This window comes from Parasteatoda tepidariorum, chromosome 11, assembly GCF_982258835.1.
Source record: "Parasteatoda tepidariorum strain Cologne lab strain chromosome 11, Ptep-v5.0, whole genome shotgun sequence".
Taxonomy (NCBI): Eukaryota; Metazoa; Arthropoda; class Arachnida; order Araneae; family Theridiidae; genus Parasteatoda; species Parasteatoda tepidariorum.
In genome coordinates, this window is record NC_141765.1 from 94,031,014 (window position 1) to 94,053,727 (window position 22,714).

A 22,714-nucleotide genomic window follows, 5' to 3' on the forward strand; every position below is an offset into this window, starting at 1 on the left:
TAAAGATCCTCACCAACTCTCCATAACGAGTGGAAATGCATTTTACCTTGATTTGCTCTTCTCGGCCACTACGGTTTTTCTTGTTCTGTGAATTTTTTTTATCTCTTTCGGCTAGAGTGAATTTTTTTTCTTGTTTTATTTCTCATCTTTATTTTTTCCTTTTCTCGTTGGCAACTTTTCGTTTTATATTTCAAATCACTTTTGTTTCTTTTCATACACGTTTGGCATGTCTAGAAAATGGCTCCTGTTTTGAGCGCTTGAAACATTTTCCTATTAATATGGTTTTCGAAGCGAATGAAATTTTTAATCTTGTAAAATCTTTGTTGCAATTCAAAAATGGAGCGTTTACGTTACTTTCAACTAAATAATGCTTAATAATGTTTGATAAATAATTAGCCGAAAATACGTCCTCACTCAATTTATTTTATAACAAACAAACATCTTTAAATTATATTTAGTAGGGGTGCACAGCCTTTTTGAGTGAAGGGCCCCATAGACAGCTGATTAACCAACGAATGGTCGCAAGCTGAAGTACTTAGACAAACTTGTTTATTAATTGTAAGTAGTGTTTTCTATATAATCATTGTTCAAGGCACTAAATTCTCATCAGATAACCTTGTAATATGTTGGCATAAAATCAAATATTTTTGAACGTTTAAAATAAAAAGCTTCAAAACTGATTACTTTGAAAATATAAGACAATCAGAATCAATTTTTCAAGAAGAAAATTAGACAAATTAAAATAATTAAAAACAATGAGAAAATTCATGTTTTTTATATCACATTACATAATACAAAAGTGCATTTGTTCATAAAATTAAATTCAAAAAAATAAATATTCGAGTTATTAAAATAAATGCAAGTTAAATACTTTAATTTAAAGAAAGTTCATAAGGTTAAAAATGATTAAAATTAAAATAAAAACCCCTTTTAGCTCAAAATAAGATTCAACGTTTATTAAGGAATATATTTAAATTTTAAAATATTTATTTTAACTAAATTATTAGAGGCGAAGGCTGAGAAAGGAAAAAAAAAGAAAGAAAACATTAATTTTGAAGGAACTATTTTCCTTAATAGTAAAAAACTAACGAGATACTTCTTTACAACTCTTTGGGACCAATGCTTTTACATAACACTATTTAGAATTAATACTCATGTATTAACAATAAATTAAAATTTACATTACTTCATGTTACTTATCTTGATTACATTTTTTTACAGTTAAAATTTAGTGATATACAAATCATTTCCCAGCACATCATCATAATTGGCATAAAATGGCCTACGTAGGTAAAAAAATGCTTTAAAAAATTTCTTAATGCTTATCCTGCAAATTGCAAAATTTTCAAATAGTGTGATGGTTTTATCTACTTGATCATGTGATAGCTTTTTCGAACCATTAAGTGAAAATTTAATGATTTTATTAAAAGAATTTTCCTTAATTTTGAACAAGCCAAATTCATTTTGGAAAACAGTCTTTCGACAGAAGCTATTATTATGAGCAGTATTAAACTTAAGGATTTTAAATATCAGGATTTTTTTAAACCGTGGGGAGAATCGTAGAAAGAACTTCCCTAAAAACTATAAAAATCCCTTTATATTTACAATGAAATCGGCATAAATATAGCGCGTCAAAAAGAGATGTATTTAAATGCTTGATTCGAAAATTAAAGTGTCGCAATAGCGTATAAAAATATTGGGACTTTCTGAACCTTGAAGAAATGTGTAGCAATAATTGCCAAAGTAACGATTCGTAAATAATTTGATTCGCGATAAAATCGTCATAAATAAACCATGTTAAAAATGATTATCTAAAAGAGCGATTCGTTATTCGCTGTTCATAATAATATATCGTGCTAAAAATATCCAAAGTTTAAAAACCATGCGAAATGTGTCGCGATAATTTCAGAAAAAAGGATTAAAAATCATTCAGATTTGAGATGAAGTTTGCGCAAATAAAGCATTTCATTATAAAGCATTTAATAATAAAGAATAATCGATAATAAAGCATATTTAGCTTTAATAAAGCATTTTCATTACTTTCAAGACGTTAGTACTTAGTTCGATTTCATAAAAAAAATTGCGGTTTCCGTAACTGCGTGAAAATGGGTAGCAATAATTACGAAAAGTCATTGGATTTACGGCGAAATCGGCACACACGAAGGGCGTCAAAAGTATTGGAATTTTTAAAACTATGCGTAAATCCGCAGCATTAACCATCGGAGAAAAAAAACGATCGAAAAGCTACACTGGTTGAAATTGGGTACACCAAAAGCTTTATTGCGCAATAAAAATACAATTAAAAAAAAAATCTATAATATTTTTTTTCATTTTGCTCAGGCTGCTGCCGCGGGTCGCACATAGAGAGCATGTTGTACCCCCTACTTCAGACAATTGAAATTAAATTTTGTTAAACGAGTGTATTATACAATTGCTCAATATATCCTTCAATGATGTTTTTTCGAAAGATGCTTAGCATACATTTGCCCGGTATTCCCTACAAAGCTCGTAAAGTAACTACATAGACCCATTTGGGCAATAATTTCAAAATTAAAAAAACGTAAATATTTATAATTTAAAAGTTTATCAAATAATATAAAATTAAGAAGAGTTTTTAAGCAGCAATAAAAAAATGCATTAACAAAAAAATAATTGTGAGAATTTGCCTTTGAAATAAATGGAAAAGTATGCATTAAGCGTTTACTTGTGTGATTATTTAACAAATGCAGTTTTCTTGTAATTGAATGAGACATCTTTCTTATCCTACCACAAACACCACATTCAATTCAATTAACCCATTTTAGGCCAAGCATAGAAATTTTATAATATGTAGTATTATTTTCATTGAAATATACTTACATTGCATTCATTAAGACACAAAAAAAATGTCGTGTATAAATTTTTGTTATTTTATTTAAGAAATAAAATGGGGGGGGGGGTATGAGCAATATTTACCAAATCAATGAACAAACCATTTAGTTGAATGCTTGTTTTTTTATGAATTTCTTTTATTTTATTTACTAACTTGCAACTGTAATCCGTCAGTAAAACATAATGATAGATTTTAAAAGGAATAATATACATTTTCAAAAAATTTCATTCGTCAATAACAGTTTTAAGTTTTAAAAAGAACTTTAAAAGTTTAAAAATTTCTCAACAGAAAGTATTTACTCCAATTGAATTACTGTTAATTTTAAAAAGTCTTAAGAACCCTTGACAATAGCAGAAAAATGAAATTAGTGAAAAAAAATACGTCGTTAATAAAAAAATAATAAAAAATGTTAATAAAAAATATTTATTGAAATGGTGCGTTTGCGCAACTTTGGCCGAAAATGGGTTGAAATCAACTAAATCTTGAGCCCACGAAATTTGAAACAAAATTTAAAAAAAATTAAGACGATTAAAAGTGATAAAAAAAATTGAAAAGCGAATTAAGGCAAATGAGAAGGATTGCGCTAGACTTATGAATGAACTGGTACTTAGGACTTAAAGCGTTTAAACCAAAAATAGGTACCTATCAAAAATATTAAATATCTACTCTAAGATATAGCCGAACAGTAAATATTTTATGATAAAAAAATACCATTGTTTTTGAATCAGTAATAATTTCATAAACTATTAAAACCAAAATATCCCGATTAGCTGTCATTTCAATCAAGGGATTCATATTAATCAAGGGATTCATTTTGATCAGATTCATATTAATCAGTGGGATTTAATATGAAACAAAACTTCTTTTTTTCTTAATACTACACTGGCATTCATAACTCTGACTGTGTAATTTAAAATAACATCATTATCATAGACACCTCTTTACTGTAAGCAGTGCACACAAAAAATGAACTCCTTTAATAACTCTTGATTTAATGATCGGTTATTCGCCTTCAAAGATTCAATATTAATGTTTCGAAAGTCTACCTTTAAATAAGCTGATTATATAGAGAACCCGATATTTTAAGTTACAAAATCAGATGCGAAAACGTACTTTTTTACCTAACGTAGTATTCTTACGTAGAGCAGAGGTATTTTTTAAAAAGAAATTTGGATTTTTGACTGCCAAAATATGTGGGTATCCGTACTCTATTCCAGTTAATTTCGCAGGGGAACAATCAAAATTTAATACTCATTAATATAAATTCACTTCTTTGTATAATTCGCTAAATCTCGATAATTTTTTAAGCATAATGCACATAAATATAAAACTCATTTATCTGAAAATAATTACATGTAAAGAATAATTTTAAATACCTTTTTATTATATTATTTAACAGCAGTTTAAAAATGTTTGAATTGTAAGGAATCTGGATTTTTACATAATTTTGAAGTATTTAATTTCAAATGACAAAATGCAAAATTTAAAGGAAATCGGTTGGAAAGTTATAGGGAAATAAAGTTCAACTATACATTTTTAAATGGATTTCTCAAAAGTTTTTTCACCGATTTTATTCAAATATTTTTGCTATTTGAAATAATGTATAATTGTAAAATGATTTGCATACCGTACAACTCAAAATTATTATTTTTAAATAAATTTAAAATAAAAGTAACCGATGAAATATATACGAATAGTTATTAATGCGAGAATTAAAATGAATAGTTAATAATATTATAGCGAATAGTTATTAATACGAAGCATACATCAAAATTTTTAAATTTCATGTCTATCTCTATGAAAATTTTGTTTAGTGGCCTCCCCACCCCAATGAAAAATTCCTGTGCCAACCTAAGATTTAATGGATCATCTTTATTTTTTAGAATATTAAATGTGATATACTGTGGCCACTATTAGTCTTAGTGTCACTTGAAATTAAATCATAGTTGATTTGAAAGTCTCAAAAATTCATTTAAATTTGTACGGCCTTAGAAGTTTAAAACAAACTGCGAACCTATGATTAATCAGGATTAATCATGTTTTTGCTCTTAGTTAGTTCTCTTCCATTTATAGTGCAAATACATTTATTTAATTTACGTTATGAATCACATAATAAATAGAAAATAAAATATTTTCTGACAATTATTTACCTTCTTTATTCATAATTTTATTTAAAATTAAAATTCTATCTTTAAGTCTAAAATTAAGATTCCGTAATACCTTATCAAGACATCGATATCAATTAAGAAATGTCATGTGTTAGAATCGATTTAAGATTACTGTTTAAACAAAAAATGTGAATAGGAAATATTAGGTTCAAATCCCAGCAATGGCTGGTCGATATGAATTCCGCTCCCGGCTCGCGCCGACCACAGTGCTGACGTAAAATATCCTCAGCGGTAGATGGATCATGGAATTCTCTTGCTGTCACGCTAATCGTGTGGGGTTTTCCTTTCCATGTAACGCTAATGCGGGTTAGTTCCATTAAAATGTCCTCCACGAAGGCAAATTTCTCTCAATACTCGATCCAGGAGATCCTTGTTTACTGGATTGGGTTAAATATTACAAGGCTACAGAGTTTAATATTAGTAGTCTAATTGAGTCTTCTGTTCAAAGACGGTTATAAAATAATATAAAATATTAAAAAAAAATCTTATAGAATATGTATGACAAAATTACTGTACAGAAGTTTGCTTAAGGGTTTTTTTAAAAGCATTTTCTTTTATTTATGTCAAATAATTTGTTTGTATGCCTGTACTTTATTCAAGTTATTTTGCTATTAAACGAAGTCGGTAAAATATTTTTTTTTACACGAGTGTGAAGTACTAACAGCCAATTTACACTGGATTTCGTACATTGATTGGTAAATGAAGTATTTTGTATCAAATGTCAATTTTGCATTCTTAATTTTATTTTAAGCAATTGGAATTGATTTACAATAAAAGCATGGTTGAAATTCTATTTAAACAATATTAGCAACAACCATGTAAGCATTAAAAATAATTCAACCGGAAAAAAATCTTTCAAAAATCATGTTTCAAATTTATTTTCGTAATTTTTGAAGTTTTAAAAAACAATTTCAATTACATAATCCTTGTCAATAAACCAGCAAATTTAAAACATAAATTACAATTTCAACAATATTCAAACTTTAAAAAAGTAAAATATAAAAATCATACTTTGTTTTTTTTTACTACTTTAGTAGTAATACTTTTTTTTTACGCCGCACTTTAAATAGTTTAAACTACCTATGATATAAACACACACAAAAAACTGCTATTGTGATTGTATATTTATTTTTAAAAAAAATTGTATGAATTTTATTTTGCAAAATGCATTTTTGGTTACATATTTTAGCTAATAATAGCATAAAATTTAAAAATGCAACTTTCGTGTTCAGTTTATTATCCTGAATTAATTCAATATTATGCTTAAGAAAAAATTTTATAAATGAATAAGTATTTATTTTTTGCTGTTTTTCAGAGAGAAAGTTGAAAAATAAGGAAAAAGGTAAGCAAAAGTAAATAAATGAAGGGTTAAGAATTATTTGCATCTCTAGTAAAAAACTTAAGATTCTGTTGTTGTTGTTGTTCCCGTCAAGTAACATTTTTTCTCTTTCTCACTCTGGTTGAACGTAGAAGTAACGACGCGCATGCGCACTGCTTAAAACAAAAAAGAAAAAGAACTGAATTTTAATCGTCAGTCGATATGTAGAATTTCATGTAGCTGTTGAGCTTTAATTTGAAATGTAAACACTTTCTTTTCTTTTATTAAATATTCAAAATATTCTTAGATTTGACTGTTGAATTAGAATTGCGTCGATTTCCTCTTAATGGAATTTTTAGACCTACATTGATCACTTCTTAATAAAATTTCTAGAATTAGATTTATAGATGAACCACCGTTAGCAGTTGTTTCTTATGCCACTTACCAATACCAGCAAGCCTGCTTGGTGAAAGTAAGTGAATTTAGGGCAAAAGTGCGTCTCTTGTGCTTCTGTGGCGCCATCTATGGCCAAAAATACGAAGTCAGTCACACGCACTTCATAGCCCATTTACAGGGCGGACCCATTCATATATCCATTTATTCATCCACAGATCGTATTTTTGACCAGAACCAGAGAACGATCAATCTCCAATTCATTTTTTGTATTTTGTAACCGTCGTTGAACAGCCGATCCAGACTTTTGATTTACAACTACTAATGTTCAACTCCGTAGCCTTGTAATTTTGAACCAATCCAGTGAAAAGGAAACTCCCGGATCAGTACTTCCAGAGGTATGATTTGTTTTTTGAATATAAAAGACTTTGTGACCCGACAGATATAACGAGCACCAGTCACCATTTATTATATGGGAAGTCTTCGGCAGGTGGTGATTTAACCCACGACCTCTTGGACATGGGCCCAACGCCTTATTAACCAGACTAACCTGGCTTTACTTAAAATTATCTTAAATATTCCCATTTCCTATTTCGGATCAAAATTTCAGGTGAAAGAATACCAAAAAAGATTTTACGTATGTATACATATTTCTTATATATAAACCAGTATACTTTTAATAAAAAATGACATTGAATAAAAATAGCAATTTTTGAATAAAAATTCTCAAACCAAATGTCCTTCTCTGTTTGCATTATATCAAAAAGTTTACCCATTTTTGTCAAAAATAAGATTAGAATAAAACAACTTTGTGAACAACATCGCTTAACCTTATGACAAATTTTGGTTCAGTTAAATCCTCTTGTCCAGAAAGTGAATTTTAACGTCATAATCAATCCCGCCTCTTTTTGAGTCACGTGAAGACATTTTAAGCTAATTTTGAGTTATAATTTTAATAAATTCAGATTAATTTTGAAGAATGATCAGTTGATTTTTGAAAGTTTTTAGTTATAGACTAGTTAAAATAATCAACATTACTCGATTACCCTACGCATGCAGGTTGCTCGTTCGTAATATTAATTTTACCTCTTTGAGTATTCCGCTATATCACAAGAACTTTTAACGAAAATTAAAAAATTTTTGTGCAAAATTATAAATTTTTTTATCTATAGATAAATCCAAGTCAAAATTTTAATAATTATTTATTATAAACTTTATAGTTATTTTATTCCATAAAAATTAATTAAAAATTATAATAAAAATTTATTTTATTTAATAAAAGCCGAAAAAAATTGAATTGTAAGGTTTACATTTTAGCATCGTTTTCATTAATCTAAATTAAAATGGCGAAATACAAAATTTGGTAAAATCAGACAAATAGTTTCTGAGAAATTGAATTTTGAAAAAGTCGTTTTTTTCAAAACTGCGTAAGTCTTATGTTTAAGAATTAATTTCTCAGTAAGTATTCGGACGATATCTTTCAAATTTCGTATTTCACCATTTAAAATTGCAAATTGATGCAAAGCTTGTATACGAATTCAATTTTCTTTACTACTACTAAATAAAATAATAAAAGATAAGTATTTACTGAGAGTTTTATTTTGCTTGAAATTATTTCTGGATAAACGAAGCTCGTGTGAAGCTTTGTGTGAAAAATCTTTCAATTCGCTTAAAAAGTTCAAGCTATGATGAAATACGCAAAAAGTAAAGTTAATATTAAGGGGTCCATATTCAGGACCACTCTCCTGTTTTAACCACTAAAATCTTATTTCTCAGATTGCGGCTACCTACTATTCGAATCCGCCAAGAAAATGATATGTCTATTCAGAGAAAGTACGCTTTTGTGTCTGATTTCGTAACTTAAAATATAGTTTGCACAAATTAATAAACACATATAACCCCTTCGAAGCATTCAGATTGAGCCCTAGAACGTGAAGATCCAATCATTAGATCAAAAATTATTTATGTTAATCCATTAATATATATATATATATATATATATATATATATATATATATATATATATATATATATATATATATATATATATATATATATATATATATATATGTGTGTGTGTGTACTGCAAATAAAAATTCTTGTTTACACAACAGAAGTTTCCATTTGTGTTGCATTTTTGAAAGAAAAAAAAATCCAGCAAATGAAACAGGTAGCAACAGGTATTAAAAAATTTACATTTTTGGACAAAACACGTGGAAGATTTCAAAATTGAAAAGACAAGAGAATTATAATGTTACCTGTATTTTGTTGTACTAGCTCAATTGACATTATAACTCTTTCCTGCAAGAAAAACAGTTGCTTTAGCAAACCATAGTTCAAAAAAAAGAAAGAAAAAAACAGCAGTATAAATAGTACAATCAAAAAGGCAGGACATGTAATGACTCCTTCCAGGGTTGAGAAAAATTTAGACCAGACGTAACCCCCTATGTGTTTTTCAAATTCCGATACTTTGATTAAGACATTATATAAGATATTATAAAACACATACTCCATATTTATCAAATTACACTCTCACTGCGTAAAATTTTAATCGAAAAACCATATAGTTTTTCATTTGCTTTTATAACCCTTTTATTGACAATTTTTTTCTTTCGATTTTTCATACTTCAAATATCACATTTAAGTAATCGCTTTTCTTTCATTGTACCAACTTCATCGCAGAATTCATTACAATTTCAAATTTAATTTGGCAACTAATTTTTTTCAGAAATGGTTAAGTTTTAATTCAGAAATTTTGATGTGATGATGATGATGATGTGACGCTTCGAAATTGAGTGCTGACCATATTCTGACGTGCTAAAAACACGAAAGGAATCTAAGAAAGAATCTTTAAAGAATGTTAAAGAATCTTTTGACCATTTTCACATGGTAATAAAACTTAAATATTTCAAACTTATTACGACACTCAGGGACATACTTAAGGTCTTAAGCGACTCCGCGCGAAACGTTGAGGCATTTTATCATGGTTAATAAATATCAGATTTCGTTTAACAAGGTATAAATTAAGCGTAAGAATTTTTTATTCCAATTATTTTTTTTTACTTTTTAAAACTGTTTTCGTATTTAACGGTCAAAAATCTGACAAAATGCATAAATAGTTTTTAATATTATTTAACTAAAATTCGTAACTGTAATAATAATAAAAAAAGTTTATTATTTATTCTCCACAAACTAATTACTGAATAAATAAGCTTACTTAGCCAGTTATTTTTTTTCCAAATAAAACTCAAAACAACTGGATGCGTAGCCAGATTTTCCACCAAAAAACAAGCACCTTCTAAGTTCTATCATGTTGCAAGTATATAATAGGGTAATATATAATAGGGCAAGTATATAATAGGGCAAGTATATAATAGTTCACAATGTTTTAAGCACACAAAGAACATTTTTTATGACTTTCCAAAAAAAGAAAATCATAGTTAGGATCTGTGCAGTAATATTTTTTCCCTATCGTTTTAAGTTCTTAATTTATAAACATAAAATTAATAAAATTAAAAAACATTTTCAAAGACTTTACATAATCATAATAAAATAACTAGTTTCTGATAAATATTGCAGAGAAAATTGTGAAAATCATGCAGTTTTTGTAATTTAGAACGACAATCGACACAGCAAAGGAAAAAAAAATCATTATAAAAGATAGAAAATTAAGCACTTATCACAAATCCTGAATAAAAAAAGCACCTTTAAGGGCTTTTACAATACTCAAATCAAAAATAATCACCTTTAAGCACTTTTTAAAAACGCTACACCCCCCCCCCCCTGTTAAAGAATGACAAAGACAGAGAACCAACTTGTCGAATGAAAAGTTAATTAATTTAGATGAGAAAACATTTTTAAATACAAATTATTCTTTTAGAACACGTCTTTATTCTTTATTTACAAGCAGTGATAGTCTAACTAAGCATTCCATAAATTTTATAATTAATTAATCATTTTAAATAAATGTATATAAAATGAAATGGACACAAATGAAATATATTTATTGCTAATGAAGCGGCAAATTAGTTTTCACACTGCAATGAGTGCTTTAAAATATGAAATGAATAATGAAAATTTATAATTTAAAAGTTACATTCTTATCCACTTTTAAGCTTTTAAGCAAAACAGAAAAAATTTTGTTTTTTAATTTATTAACTTATTCCTTTGGGGTGCTCGGCACTATCTCCAGTTTAAGCCTGTAATAATGTTTATTCTTTTCTTAAAGTCCCAGGAAAGCACTGTAGTGTTTTAATAATTACATGTCTTGCACGAGTTTGTATGCAATAATTATATATTTAAACTTACATGTGATGAGTTTTTATTCCGGAAATCTTTATATACACCGATTGATACACGACCGTAAACAAGTGCAAACTAGAGTGCCTTCAGTGAAGGCACTCTAGCTCGCACTTGTTTATTTGTTCACCTGTTTACTTGTTTATTTTGTTCACTGAAGGCACTCTAGTGCAAACCGGTTTCAGTCGCGTTATCGCTTGCGTCAGTTGCGGTTGTGTTTCTGTGACTTTATGTGCTGTACTTATAGGATTTACAGTTTTGTAATACGCAGTTATTTGCTTATTTTGTGCAGTGCTTATATAATAAATCGAAAAACTTCAATCACGTGTAAAGAAAAAAAGGCCGAGATAGCCTGTAGGTAGGGCACTGGGCCCACGTCCAAGAGTTCGTGGGTTCGATCCCGACCGGCCGAACATTCCTTGTGCTGTAAATGGCGACCGATGCACGTTAAATCTGTGGAGTCGCAAAGTCCTCCATGTTCCCGTAACAAATCAATACCTCTGGGGGTTCTGATCCAGGAGTTTCCTTGTCTTCTGGATTGGGTTCAAAATGACAAGGCTACGGAGTTAAATGTTAGCAATGGTTAACCCAAAATCGGGTCTGCTGTTCAACGACGGATATAAAATAAAATAAAGTCACTCGTGGAAAAAAAAGGCCATGCAAAAAAGCTAAAGTAAAGGCCCTCGTGAATGCTAAAATATTTTCAAGCCTCGAAATATCACGAAGATTGAAGGTTTCTGAAGTTAGCGAACGACGCATAAAAAAGAAAATTGAGTCAGGAGACCATTTGAGGCCGAAAAGAAAGAAAAGATGCGGCAGAATCTTATAGTGAGTCGAATAACTTAGCCCAAGACTGTATACTAATATTTTGAATAAATTGTTCCGATAGAATTTAAGCTTTTATATTCTCTTCAGTGGCTCGCTTAAAGCAATCTTTTTGGGAAAATTATTCGAATTATTAGATTGTATAATACGTGGCGACGATTCAAGTTGGTTTTAATGGTCTTTCGTTTTGTTTAAATATGCAATTTGTTCCCCTTAATAACTAAGTTTTTCGTTGTTAGTATTAATTGTAATAGAAATTTATTTCTAAAATTAAAATACGTGTCAAAATTGCGTTAGCACATGAATTAGTTTAATTTGCTTAAACTTTTTATTATTTTAAGTTGAACATGGCAAACGAAATTGAGCAGACTCTTTCTGAATCTCTATTTGCATGTATACTTTTTAAACTACCACTAACATGGAAGAATAATATCAAACTTTGGTTTGTTAAGGAATTTCGATTTATCAGGAATTACTAACGACTAAACGAAATATAGCAATATTATAGCAGCTATAGACACAGACTTAAACGGCAGTTTCAGATATTTTGTTTCATCTTCCAGCTGCTAACAAATATAATACTCTTATAGGAAGTCTTATTGCGGAATTTATGGACTCTGAAAATAAACAAATTCTCAAACTTCTTTCTGCATTATAATTATCGGACGAAAAACCGTCACAAATGCAAACGCTGAATGGTACGGTGCGAAAAAAAAACGGATCATCCTGAATAATATTTGATGTAAAAATCGATTTTCACGATTGTGATTTGTAATTGCGACAATATCTTTCTCGTGTTGTTGCTACCCAGTCTCGATCACACGCAACGTGACGCTGCACACACTGATAAAAGTAACCGAGGAGTGATCAAACACACTACCATGATATTAAAACATCTCTCATAAGCAGCGCTCAAAATATGGTTATCTTAATACAGCGCTCCCGGCCTCTCATAAAAACAGCAATGAATCATACAGCGATATCCATTGATAGAATTCTATCCAAAATGACATTCTGGTGTAAGAGTAATGAAGCACTACGATTATTCTATACCAATTTACTAGTATATAACACCGTTCATCAACCTTCTTCGGTCCGGTCTAAGTTTGACAATTTTACCAGGGCCCACTAAAGGAGGGAGTAGCTACAGTTCGTTCACCAGGAACTGGCACTTGGCTCCACCGATTCTGACGAAGAGTTTATTCCGGCGCAGGCATAAGAGGAGAAAAGTCTCCGCGCTTGGAATTGAGACAACCCTTAATGCATGCCAAACGTAAAGGGTGAATTCTTTTTCAGTCACTTACTTCGCTTCATCATCTATAATTCTACCTTTCGTTACTCTAATGAAATATATTACAGCAAAATGTCTCAAAAAGGACAAACTATAGCCTTAAAAGAGAAAAATATCATGAAATTTATGAAATATTTAATGTTAATAAAATGCACGTAAAGATTGCTAAATAAATATTTTTGTCATCCGATTGCCAACTAGCAAGCTTGGTCAGGATTGTTCATTTCCTTTTCCCAAAGATAGAGAAATAGTATCGTCGGATACCACGTGATGAAGGCTGAAACAACTGCCAACTCCTGGTGAATGATCTATCATCCGGATATAATATCTAATATCTAATTAGAATATCTAATAAGTTTTAGTTCATAAAACAGTTAGCTCCTAGCATTACAATCTTATGAAACTTTCTTTTTCCTCTCGAAAAGATAAATTATAAAAACACAATTGTTTCATAATCAGCATTCATATAAAATAAATGAAACAGTCTTGCTCTAGCGCCTTCTTAAAAGATTGTAAAAATTTCCATTATTCGGAATTATTTTGCGTAAGCAAAGTAGTTCTATCAATTATAATATATTAATAATAAGAATATTTAATACATAATATAATACATTTTTTTAATCATGCGTTTTAATATTTACTTGCAATAGTTTTTATTCGCATTTTGCATTGATTAATTAATCTTTTTTAAAAATAAGTTGTGACATTTTGTTCGATACTAAACATTTAAAATGAATTGATTCATTTGGTGGTAAGCAAATATTTGCATCAATTCAATATTTGTATTTATACTTTGCATGTAATCTTCGCATTGGGCAACAAATTGATTTATTTAATAAATTAGAGTTAAATTATGCACGCATGGTTTTATTTTTAGTCCCAGAATTTTGTACTTATTTTTCATTTTAAAAATTAAACGTAAATTTTTATCATTGCATATTGAAAATTTAAACAATTTTGTTACATTAAATAAATAATCTCAGGAAACTAAAGCGGCAAAATATTACTCGATTAAAAACTTTGTTCGCTTCGAAAAATATTCAAACAAGAAATAACAGTATACATGTTTCAAACACTCAAAAACAGGCGCCCATTTTCAAAACTTGCCAGATGTGAATCGGAAGAAACAAAAGGGATTTGAATTATAAAACGAAGAGCTGCTTATGAAAAATGGAATGAATAGCAGGAAGATACAAAAGTTAAAAAAAACCACAGAAGCCAAAAGAAAAAGAAAGAAATAAAAAAAGATACCCTGACCATTTTTCCACCACTGTTTCTCATAAGCGTATAGCCGTGTTTTTGCCACCTCATATTAATTTTATTCACCATAATTGTCATAACATTTCTGCATTCCATATTTCCGTTTTGCACACATTTAACATTTACAACCTTCTAACTTTACTTAACTTACCATCTTCCGCTCGTTTGATGTTGACAGTGGATTTAATCGCTTCTATAGTGGGTTCATCTTGGCTAAACTAACTAGACTCAAACCTCTTCAAATCCTTACAGAGATCTTTCTTTAAGAACTTAACAGTTTTTTCCCCGTTCGTTATAAAATTAGGCCTTTTAACAAAAACCAAATTTAGATCTCTTACAGATTCTATTAGCTTTAATGATCACTGTGGTATTTACTACATTCATTGTCAGTGAGAGATTGGCTATATCGGATAAACTAGACGCGCTTTAAAATTTAGACTTAAAGAAACATAATTGCCTGCTATCAAAACATCATCCATTGCAGCAAACTGTTGGAATTATGGGCATAAATTCAATTTCGACGATGTCGAAATTATTTCCATCACTGCCACATAAGCTCATCTTGGAGTCTTATTTTATTCAAATAAATGCTTATTCCCCTCTCAACGATATCAGATCCTCACCACTTCTCCATAACGAGTGGAAATGCATTTTACCTTGATTTGTCTCTCACGGTCACTGTGGTTTCTCTTGTTCTGTGGATCTTTTATCTCTCTCGAGTACTGTGGTTTTTTTCTAGCTCTGTTTCTCACTTTTATTTTTTCCATTTTTCGTGGACAACTTTTTGTTTTATTTTAAACTTACGTTTCTTATCATTCACGTTCGGCTTGTCTTGAAAACGGGCGCCTGCTTTGAGCGCTTGAAACATGCCGACTGTTATTTCCCATTAATATGTTTTTTGAAGCGAACGAAATTTTTAATCTTGTAAAATCTTTGTTATAATTCAAAAATGGAAAGTTCACATTACTTTTAACTATATAATAATGCATAAAAAAAGTTTGATAAATAATTAGCCGAAAATACGTCTTCACTCAATTTATTTTATAACAAATGAGCATCTTCAAATTATATTAGTAGGGGTGCACAATCTTTTTGAACGAAGGGCCACATGGACAGCAGATTAACCAACGAAGAGCTGCAAGCCAAAGTACTTAGACAAACATGTTTAGTAATTGTAAGTAGTGATTACTATATAAACATCATTGTTCAAGGCAATAAATTATTTTTATCAGTTAACCGTGTAATAATACGTTGGTATAAAATTAAATATTTTTAAACGTTTAAAATAAAAATAGAAACATTGAAATTGATTACTTAGAAAATAAAATACAATCAGAATAAACTTATCAGGAAAAAAATTCAGATTAAATTAAAATAATTAAAAACAATGGGAATATTCATGTTTGTTTTAATCACATTATATAATACTTATGTCCATTTAATCATAAATTTTAACATAAAAAATTTGTTCAGTGAATTAAATTTAAAAAAAATTAATATTCTAGTTATCAACATTAATGAAAATTAAATACTTTGATTTAAAGAAAGTTCTTAGCGTTAAAAATGATTAAAATTGAAACCCTTGCAGCTTAAAATAAGATTCAACATTTATTAAGGAATATACTTAAACTTTGAAAGATTTATTTTTGGCTGAGAAAGGGGCAAAGGGCTGAGAAAAGAGAGAAAGGAAAGAAAGAAAACATTAATTTTGAAGGAACTATTTCCTTAATAAATAAAAAAACTATAAGATACTTGCTTACAATTCCTTATGACCCATACTTTTTAAACATAACACTATTAACAATTAATTCACGTGTGTTAGCAATAAATTAAAATTTGCATTACTTTATGATACTTAAATTTATTATTTTTTTACAGTTAAAATTTAATGATATACAAATCATTTCTCTGTATATAATTATAAATGATGTAAAATGGTTAAAAAATTTTCTTAATGGCATATTCCACAATTTGAAACATTTTAAAATATTGTGATGGTTTGATCTACTTCATCATGTGATAGCTTTTTCGGGTTATTAAATGAAAATTTAATGATTTTGTTTAAAGACTGCTCCTTAACCTTGAACATGACAAATTCATTTATACAGAAGCTGTTGTGGTCAGTATTAATTTTAGGGCATATAACTTAATTAGTTTGGGAATTTGTCCCATATGGAGCTCTTCCTTTCCAGATTTTTAAATTGCGAGAATACGAATCGAGATATGTGATTTTCAAATTGCGAGAAGACTCACAATGTATATTTTTTAAAACGTGTAAACATGAATAGCGATATGTGGTTTTTAAATCACGTGAATATAAATCGTGGTGTGTGATTTTTGAATTGCGAGAAGAGTAATAACGTATGATTTTTTAAACGCTAAAATATGAATCGCGATTTGTGATTTTAAATCTCAAGAATACGAATCGCGATAGATGATTTTTAATGTTAGTATGAAATCTCGTTAATGTTAATATGAAATGCAATTTTCAGACCGCGAGAATACGAATTACGATGTGTGACTTTTAAATTGCGACTGTCAAAAAATAAACGTGCCAAAAAATACTTATATTTGGGTTGATATCGACACAGAGCAAGTGAGTGATTAATTTAATGCACGATTCAAAACTCGCATGCCGTGAAAATATAGTGATAAAGATATGAGGATGTTTTGAACCGTGGGGAAAGGCGTAGGTTCCCATCGTAAATAAAAAGGGATTTTAATAGTTATAACTACCGAAAAAAACTATTAAAATCCTTTTATATTTACGATGAAATCGGCATAACTAGCGTCAAAAAGTAATGTATTTAAATGCCCGGGATTCGCGTAAAAAATATTAGGACGTTCGAAACCTTGTTGAAATGTGTAGCAATAATAATTGCCAAAATAACGATTCATAAATAATTTGATTTGCGATAAAATCGTCACAAATAAACCACTTCAAAAAATGGTTAGCTCAATGAGTGAATCGTTACTAGCAATTCACAATAATGTCGTGCTAAAAATATCGCGATTTTGAAAACTAGCAATAACTGCCGAAAAAATGATCAAAAGTCATTTAGATTTACGATGCTGTTTACTCAATTAAAGCGTCTCATAACTTTCAAAACGTTCGAACATATTTCGATTTCATAAAAAAAAAAAAAATATCGAGATTTCAGAAACTACGTGAAAATGGGTAGCAATAATTATCGAAAAGTCATTGAATTTTCGACGAAATCACCACACACGAAGAGGGTCAATAATAATGTCGAATTAAAATATTGGGATTTACAAAACTTATGCGTATATCCGTAGCATTAACCATTGAGAAACTACATTGGTTGAGATTTTGTGCATCAAAAATTTGATTGCGCAATATTATTTTATTTTAAATTCGTCGTAGAACATCCGACCCAGTTTTTTGGGTTCACTTCAACTCCTAATTTCGAACCAATCCAGAAGACAAGGAAACTCCTGGATCAGTACCCCCAGAGGTATGATTTGTTATGGGAACATGAAGGATTTTGTGACTCGACAGATTTAATGTACATCAGTAACCATTGTAGGCTGGGATCGAACCCAAGAACTCTTTGAAATGGGCCCAGTGCCCTACCAACCAGGCTATCCCAGCCTGATTGCGCAGTTTAAAATTTCCGAACTTTTCTTTATTTTTTAAAATTGCTAATTTTTAAAATTATGTTTAGGTTGCTGCCGCAGGCTATACATACGGCTGTACAGGTCGTATGCTGTGCCCCTCTACTTAAAACAATTAAAAATAATTTTTTTTAAATGATTTGGTCAGACATTTGCTCAATATATCCTTCAATGATGTTTATTTTTAAAGATCAAGTGCCATTGCCTGGATTACATTTGTCCGGTATACCATTACAATGCACGTAAAGTAACTACATAGCCCCGTTTGGGCAATACTTTCAAAATTAAAAAAAACTGAAATATTTATAATTTCAACGCTCAATAAATATAAATTTATGAAGAGTTTTTAAGCAGCAATAAAAAAATACATTGCCAAAAAAGTATTATGTTTCCCCAATTGTGACAATTTTCTTTTGAAATAAATTGAAAAGTATGCATTAAAGTTTGCTTGTGTGATTATTTAACAAATGAAGATTTCTTTTAACTGAATGAGACATTTCTTCTTATCCTACCACAAACACCACATTCAATTCTCCTATTTTAGGCAAAGCATAGAAATTATATAAAATGTGGTGTTATTTTCATTGAACTATGCTTACATTACATTCATTAAGACACAAAAAAATTTCATGCATGAATTTTTTTTTAAGAAATAGAATGGGGCGTATAGGCACCCATTCACCAAAACAATGAACAAACCATTTAGCTGAATGCTTGTTTTTTATGAATTTTTTTTATTTTACTTACTGACTTGCAACTTTAATCCATCATAAAAACATAATGATAAATCTCAAATGGAATAATTATGCATTTTCAAAAAATTTCATTTGTCATTTAACGTTTTAAGTTAAAAGAAAACTTCAATAGCATAAAAAATTTTCTCAGCAGAAAGTGTTCACTCCAATTGAATTATTGTTAGTTTTTGGGTGTCTTAACAGCCTTTGACAATTGCAGAAAAATAAAATTTGTGAAAAAAATACCCCACAATGTTAATAAAAAAATATTTATTGAAATGGCGCGTATGCTCAACTTTGGCCGAAAATGGGTTAAAATGAAGTGAATCTAAAATTAGACCACACGAAATTTTAGATAAGAGTAAAAACAAAATTAAGACGATTAAAAGTGATAAAAAAATTGAAAAGCGAATTAAGGCAAATAAGAAGGACTGCGTTAGACTTTAGAATGAACTGGCCCTTAGTAATTAAAACTTTTTTACCAATAAAATAGGTCCCTATCAAATATAATATTAAACTTCCACTTTAAGATATACACGAAAAGTGAATAATTTATGATAAATATAAAAATACCGTTGTTTTTGAATCAGTAATAATTTCATAAGATATTGAAACTGAAATATCTAGATTAGTTGTAATATTAATGAAGGGATTCATATTAATCAAGGGATTCATATTAATCAGATTCATATTAATCAAATGCTTCATATTCATCAGATTCATATTAAGATAATTTTATTTCAGTCTGGGCAAATATGAATTTCAAAATGCCGTTTAAAAGCAAAAGTAGAATAATTTATATCTTTCTTTTCAGCACTAGTCACTTTATATTTTAGTTAACTAATCACTTATGCTTTCTTGGGCGCTTTCTGAGAACAGCTTTATTTAAATAAAGGACTTAAAACTTCTAACACTGGATTAAATGAATCAAAACTCCGACCCAAATCGGCTCAGATACGACCTATAATAACGAGAAATATATGAACAAAGTGCTTTATTATTATTATTTTTTTTATAATTATAATATACTTCCGATATTATTATGTTATAAAAGGATACGAATTCCACTTTTGTATGCATCAAAATTACTAAGTATAACAATGAATAATTAGTATAACAATGAATTAGTATAGTTATGTGGTGACTAGTGCACGCTAAATCTGTTGGGTGACAAAGTCCTCCATGTTCCGTTAACAAATTATGCCTTTGAGGATTGGAGATTGATCGTTCTCTAGTTCAGGTCAAAATTACGTTCTGTTGATGATTGATTGAATGGATGTATGTATGAATGGGTTCGCTCTATAAGTGGGTGTGACGTATGGGTGTGGCAGTTGTCGAATTCTTGGCCATAGATGCCGAAACTGGAGAACAAGATCACACCCCCAGTGCCTTAATGACTACGACAATAACAAAAATAATAGTTATCTATAAAAATGAAATTGAAATGCCTGCTCTATGGTAAATAATGGCTACATGATAAATAATGCTATATGATAAATAATGGCTGCCATATGCTATATCTAATGCCACTTACCAATGTCAGCAAGCCTGCTTAGTGTAACTAAGCTAATGCAAGGAAGAAGTGCTTCAGTGACGCCATCTCTGGCCAGAACTGTGAATTCAATGACACACACGTCACAGCCTATTACAGGGCGGACACATTCATATATCCACTTATTCGTCCACAGATCATAATTTCAAGCTGAACCCGAGAACAATCAATCTCTAATTCAGTACCCCAGAGGTATGATTTGTTTTGTGAACATAGAACACTTTGTGACCCGACAGAATTAACGTGCACCACTCACCATTTACTACACGGGGAGTTTTCGGTCGGCGGTGATAGAACTCACGACCTCTTGGACATGGACCCAACGCATTATTTACCAGGCTATACAGGCCCTACTTAAAATTCCAAATCTTACATATTTCTATTTCCTATTTGGGACCAAACCTTTTTGTGAAAAAAATTTCAAAAAAGTTCTTATAGATACTATAGATATTTCTTATGTATAAACCAGTTTACTTATAATGCAAAATGATATAAAATTGTAATTTTTGAATAAAATGTAATGAATGAATTGTAAGGCATAAAATTTTTGCATCGTTAAAAAAAATGCAATTTAAAATGACGAAATGCAAAATTTAGGAAAATCATTCGAATTCCTGAGAATTTTTTTAAAATGCATAAGTCGTATTGTTTGAAAAAGTCTTATGTTTAAAAATTAAGGGAATCTGTCGAACGCTTACATTACATTCATTAGGATATCTTAATTATATTTTATTTAAGAAATAAAATGGTGCGTATAGACACTATACACCAAACCAATGAACGAACCATTTGTTGAACGCTTGTTTTCTTATGAATTTTTTTATTTTTTAATATTTTTTCATTTACTGATTTGCAACTTTAATCCATCATAAAATCATAATAATTTATCTCAAAAGTAATAATTAGACATTTTCAAAAAATTTCATTTGTCAATAACCATTTTATGTTTAAAAAAACTTTAATAGTTTAAAAATTTCCCAACAGTAAGAGTTCACTCCAATTGAATTACAATTGATTTTTGGGGTTCTTAAGAATCCTTGATAATATCAGAAAAATAAAATTAGTGAGAAATATACGTCATAGTGATAATAAAAAATATTTATTAAAACGGTGCGTTTGCACAACTTTGGCAGAAAATGGGTAAAAATTAATTGAATATAAGTGTAGACCACACGAAACTTTAGGGAAAAGTAAAAACAAAACTAAGAGGATTAAAAGTGATAAAAAAATTTAAAAGCGAATTAAGGCAAATAAGAAGAATTGCGCTAGAATTTGCAATGAACGGGTCCTTAGTACTTAAAACTTTAGAGGTATTTTTTAAAACAAATTTGGATTTTTGACGTCCAAAATATGGGGGTAGTAGTACACTGCTCCTAATAATTTCACAGGGGAACAATAAAAACTTAAGACTCATTAATATAGATTCACTTCTTAGCATAATTCGATAAATCACGATAATTTTTTTAAGCATATTGCACATTTTCGCACATAAATATAAAACGAATTTATCCGTAAATAATTGCATGTAAAGAATAATTTCAAGTATTTTTTATCTTATTATTTAATAGCAGTTTAAAAACGTTCGAATAGCAAGGTATACTGATTTTCACATAATTTTGAAGTATTTAATTTTAAATGTTAGAATACAAAATTTAAGAAATTTCAACGAAGCATTTTTAAAGATTGGATTTTGCAGAAACTATTCAACAGATTTTATTCCATTTTTTTTTTCATTTGAAATTACTTTAAAATAAAGTAAATTTGTAAAATGATTTGCGTACTTTAAAACTCAAAATTTATTAATTATTTTAAAATAAATTTAGAAAAAAAATAACTTTTATAAAAACATTTATAAAAGCTTAAAATAGATTTCTCTTATTAATTTTAAGACAGAGTCACACAAAGAGACATAAGTATTTAAGAATCCAATTGAAAGATTATTTTCTGAAGTTAATAGGTAATATTTTTTTAGAAATATACGCATTGAGATAACTCCCGAAATTCATCATAGTCTAAATGTTTTTGAACAAATCATTATTTCTAAATTTTTCTACTTTAATGACTTTTGATTAAATTTCAGAAATTTCAGTTAAATAGTGGGAGCAATATAAAATACATTTTTTTAAATACATAAATACATAGCTTTCTTATTACTGTAAAGCCATGAATGAGAAATGCAGAAACATCCAAAGTTAGCTGTTACATCCCCGAAATTCCTCTTAATCTAAAGGTTTTGGAACAATACTAGAGTTTTAAAAGTGGAAGTAGAACAATTTATGTCTTCCTTTTCAGCGCTAGTCAATTTATATTTTAGCTAACTAATCAATTATGCTTTCTTAGGCTCTTTCTGAGAACAGCTCCATCTA

The 22,714-nt window shown here is 29.1% G+C and overlaps 1 long non-coding RNA gene across 2 annotated transcripts in view; it reads right to left on the reverse strand.

The window, feature by feature from the left end:
* Positions 1 to 22,714, reverse strand: part of LOC147801901 (uncharacterized) — a 165,634-nt gene that overhangs the window by 37,956 nt on the left and 104,964 nt on the right. For both annotated transcript variants that reach the window (XR_015430605.1, XR_015430604.1), the window contains exon 11: positions 9,010 to 9,052. This is a non-coding gene — a long non-coding RNA (uncharacterized LOC147801901). The remainder of the gene's footprint in view (positions 1 to 9,009; positions 9,053 to 22,714) is intronic.